We start from the raw sequence: 5,506 nt of genomic DNA, 5'->3' as shown, positions 1-5,506 counted from the left end.
ATTGCATATCTTGAGAATATTTTTGGTTTTGGAAATTCCTTGGTGTCCAGACTTTCTTGGTCATAAATATCAAAGTTTACATTTCGAGCAAACTAATCCTCAGAGACAGCAAAACTATCTCAGTGGTGCTGCTACTGGTGAAGCCGCCTATTCGTAGAGGAGAGTAACCTAATTAGGCGAAATCTCTTACGGCCGCGCAGTTTAAAGACTTCTTTAGGATTGAGAAGCTCTATTAGTACCGTTGGTGTGAAACTAGATAATTGCGGTTTATCTTTTGTTTTCGATTGATTTGATTGACTAAAGGTAGTTGAACTTTGATTGCACCTAGTTAGTTTATGCTTGAGAATCTTCTCTTCTGATATAAGATTCACTCAAACTAGATCGAAGTTTCGACGGGGATCTTTAGACTGTTTGTATATCTAAAGACGTCTTGTGGTAATCCATTGTTAACAGACTCCATTCTGTGCGTGATTGATCACAAGCGATTCAAGTTGATTGTGTGCAGGTGTTTATTGAAGATCTAAGAAGATTTGAAGACAAAGAAGACTTTGAAGATTTCTGATTTGGGTTCATAATCTCTGGTGTGCACAATACTTGTTTCGGTAAAAGAGGATCCAATTATAATCGGTTTATCCTTGTGATAGATTAGATTGATTAGTTGTGTAGATCGGCATCAATACAATTCTTTGTGATTAAAAGTATTGATTGCAAAATCCTAACAATCGCTTTGGTAGTTGATGATAAGATAGATCTAAGAACCTGACAAAGGAGTTTATTGAGATAAACAGAAGAGCCTTTTGTCGAACTCACATCACTTGGTTGAAAAGAGTTGATACCAAACAGATTTGTTGCTCCTTTACTATTTGGAATACGAACCAAAGGAATTGTTCCAAGTACGTGACTTATTACAGGTCGGAGGCGTGGGAATACAGACGGAACTAGGTGAACTATAGGTTTAGTTGCTTGGTCTCAACTATACAAAGTTGGTTTGATTTTGTATAGCGGCTTAATCCTGAAAGTATTCAATTCTGGACAAGGTCCCGGGGTTTTTCTGCATTTGTGGTTTCCTCGTTAACAAAATCTTGCTGTGTCGTTTACTTTTATTTTCCGCAATTATAATTGTTGTTATTATAATTTAAAGTAAATTACACAAACGTTAATTCCTATTTACTTGATAAGTAATCCTGTTGTGTTTGGTTAAGTCCGAACCTTTTATCAAGTAAACATACTTCGTTGTTGTATTGTATCGATCTCGTATCCATAGACGATCACCCGAAGTGTGAATCGATTAGTTGTATTGTCTCGACTCAGTCCATAGACAATCACTTTCGGAAAAGGGACTTATAGGTGGAAAAGTTTTAGATTTAGGTATATTTGGGTACCCTCATCTTTTCAAATATCTACGTAATATCTTTGACTGTGTACTTTGTTGTAATCTGAATAATCAGGAAACAAATCTACTCTCATTTTTTATACTTCATCACCATAGTATCTCTTTTTTAATATATCTACAACCATCCACCACTACGATCAATTCATTTCCGTATGGATTCCAATGAAGGTATTCCCTTTTATCAAATTACGATATTGTTGCACCTTCATTTTTTGTTGTTGTAGAGTATCAGTTAATTATATGTGAAAAGGAGAGGGTACCAATTACACCACCAAATTTTTTGTTCGACAACCTCTATGGACAAAACCTAACAAAATTTCAAGTAGATCTTAATTAAAGATCTTTAAACAATATGTACATAGAGTTTTTTCTTATCTCTTCCACAATCAACATATGTATAGACAATAAATTCCTTGAATCTGATTGTATAAAAGAGTTCCTGGACGATCTCACAAATCAATATCCAATATTAATATAATTGTATCCAAATCAAGAGGATCTGAATACCGCCAAGTATGTAACTTGTTATCTATCTTTCAAGATACGAATTCTAAAAGAACAAGTCTTGTAATTGATCACAATTAATAAGGACATAAACTACCTAAAATACCTACTACGTGTGTTATTCCATTTATAAAGATAAAATAACATAATTCGGAAAAGAGAAAACACAAGACAATAGAAGTTTTGTTAATGAAGAAAACTGCACCTGAAGAAAAACCCCGGAACCTCATCCAGCTTTGAACACCAAACTGTATAAAGCCGCTACAGACACTAGTTAACTATAAGACTTCGGACTTGAATGTAGTTGAAACCGAATTAACCCTCCAAGTAATTGATATGCAATTGTGCTCTTTACGTCTCTCACAAAGCTATACGCAATTAATTCCACAAGATGACGTCATTTACCGACTAAGAGTTGCTTCAACCTAAGTGAAAACTTTTGATACCAATCTTCCTTTAACAAAAAAACCTATTTGATTTTCATTTAGATCTTTAAGATCAAGGTTTGGAAATCTGTTTGCAACAGACAAAATTAGCAAACCCCATGAATCCGGAACACTTACACTCAGTTAATGGAGAATCCTGGATTACTAACCACCTATCAAGAAAAATCTTGAACCGATCAACAAAAAAGTGTTTTAGATATCTATCTTGACTCTTGAGAAATCGTAAAGTATGATAGGAAGATAGTTTTGCAATTTTTATCTATCTCGTTCCTGATCGGGGATTGACGAAAACCTTGACGATCAATAAGAACAAGATCAGGATACACAAACTATCAAGTTAAAGATAGTCGTACTTGGATTTACGATTTCCCAAGTGAAGTCTTTAAGTTGTGGACCTAATTATATTTCTCAGAGGAAACCTAGGTTTGTTAGAGCATAGCTCGGTCGAACCCACCAAGCGTTGGTATGTCAAGTTTGGTTGTCATATTTTAGTGAATCAAAACTCATTTAAAGAGTCGCTTGATTATGTACTAGAGTCAACTTCGTATAGGTTAACTTGAAAGTATTAGGATATGAGACATTACAAGGATTTGCGAAGACTTGAAGAAGTAAGAAGCTACAACGACAACATCATCCTTCTACTTGAGGTTAGTGATATTTGACTTGAACTGTTTTATTCCCTAACGTATCTTTCAAGTCGTGCATATTGAAAACAAAACTGCGAAGCATGAACACTCTAATTAGACATAGTATTAAGGAATACAATACGAGGTTTATTGCTTAACCATTAAACGTTGTAGATAAGACATCGACATAATCGTTTAAATGCTATTGTGATTATGTATGGGTATGAGGCGAGGATTTCATCCTAGGAAACAATGTTTTACATGTGTTTTAAGGAAGTAAATTCATGAACTTGTTTTGTGAATCGAAAAGGAAATCGCCAGGCGTTATTGGTATTGTTATTCATTGCATATCTTGTGAACAACCAATATGTGTGATTAGTATAACCGCTCATGACTTGTTTATGTTCTTGGTAAAACTATTCACAAAGGCCTGACTTTTGTATTGGTATGACTTTTATTAGTGAAACCAGCATCCTTTTCCTCTAAAACTGGTTCCTTTGGGGCTTCTTCTTTACTCGAATCAGTAATTTCAGGTTGCACAAGTCGTGTACAACTTCCAAACGTAATAGCATTGACACCATCTCTTGGGTTAAGAGGTTGGGAAGGGAGTTTCTCACCATTTTGTGCATGCAACTGATTAATCTCCTCGGCCATCGAACCAACTTGTGTTTGCAAGTCCTTGACCGCACCCTCCGTTCTTTGCATAAAAGATTTCAGCAACTCTTCCATATTGGACCCTTGATTTTGAGGTTGTTGTTGTTGTGGTTGACCAACTTGTGATTGAAACTCCTTAATTGCATTATCCGTTTTCTGCTGATTTAAGTTCGCTAGTTGTTGATTTTGCTGTACCACGGACATTAGAGCCTCCACCAAAGTAACCATCTTTGCCAATTCTGAATTTTGGGCTTGTTGCGGTTGTTGCACTTGTTGTTGGAACTCACTCGAATGGTTGTAAACAGAACTCGTACTTGCAACTCGCTCGCAAGTGTTGGAGTAAATACCATACGGCTGAGTTGAGAATATAGCATTGACATGCTATACGTTCTCATAAGCTGGGCGTGATGGTTTTACAACCACTGCTGCAATTTGTTGCATCATTGCCATCATATTGCTCATTTGTTGACGTAATTCAATAATCTCGTCAACTTGATTAACTCCTTTGATAGGTGGCTCTGAACTACGACTTGAAAATTGTTGAGAATTTACTGCCATACTCTCAATCAACTCTCTAGCTTGTGTCACCGTTTTGTTCATAAGTGCACCACCACTTGCAGCGTCAAGAAGACTCCTATCACTTGCTTGGAGACCTTCATAAAAGTATTGGATAATCATTGCGTCACTAAATTGGTGATGATGGCAGTTTCCTACCAATCTCTTGTACCGTTCCCAATGTTCATACAACGATTCCCCCACACTTCGTTTCATCCCACAAATCTCCTTGCGAATTTGAGTCGCTTTCGACGCAGGAAAATATCTTTCCAAGAAAAGTTTTTTCAACCCATTCCATGTTATAATACTACCAGGCGGTAAGTAATATAACCAATCTTTAGCTGCATCGAGTAAAGAGAAAGGAAAAGCACGCAACATTACTTCATCTGCATTATCCCCATTAGGTATCATGTTTGTCATCAACCATTGAAACTCCATAAGATGCTTGTTCGGATCTTCCCATACACATCCATGGAACTTTGGTATTTGACTGATCAACCCTGGCTTGATATCAAAAGTGGAAGTTGCTTCAATACACCATTGTTGTTGATCCAACTTCTGAGAAGCTAACTCCTTGAGCGTACGATTAGCATCACCCATTGCTTCCCTCGGTTTGTATTTCAGCAAGGTACCTGAAGCACAATTCTCAAAACGAAATTAAAAACAAAATAAGAATAAGAAACCAAAACAAAATAACAACCACTGCTTCCCCGGCAGCGGCGCCAAAATTTGATCGTTGTCGTATGCGTCAAAAATAATTTCACTTTCTCACTCAACTAAATTTAAATGAAGTATGTGGTAAGAAAGAGTTTGTTCCCACAGAGAGGCTTTTGCTGTCATAAAATTTCAGTTTCTTAGTAACCAAGGGGGGATTTTTGTTTTAGGATAGTAATAAAAATAATTGAAAGCAATAAAATATGAAAGTAATCAATAAGAAGAAGATATTGGTCATGGGATAGTATCATTCACAAACATGTATTTTTATCAATGACTAGAATTGATATTTTAATCTCTCATTTACTAAAAGTCCTAGGATACCTTGATCGCAAGTATATCCCGCTAATTCCCTGATTTCATCACAACCACATTAAAATATGCATATGTGAATTCTTCCTATAAAGCAACCTAAAGTGTAAAAGCACAATTAAGTTTAACTCCCTAAAAACACTAAGTTCTATGGAATAAGACTAATCAAGGCAATCAAACGTGTAAAAGCACTAATTCAATTTAGCCAAAGTTATGATTCATTTGTGACTAGTAGGATATATCACTACAAGCACTACCCACAATTATGCTACTTAGAATCAGGGATAAACAACTTTTTCGTA

This window comes from Papaver somniferum, chromosome 3, assembly GCF_003573695.1.
Source record: "Papaver somniferum cultivar HN1 chromosome 3, ASM357369v1, whole genome shotgun sequence".
Lineage (NCBI taxonomy): Eukaryota > Viridiplantae > Streptophyta > Magnoliopsida > Ranunculales > Papaveraceae > Papaver > Papaver somniferum.
Note: the sequence above shows the minus strand (reverse complement) of the source record.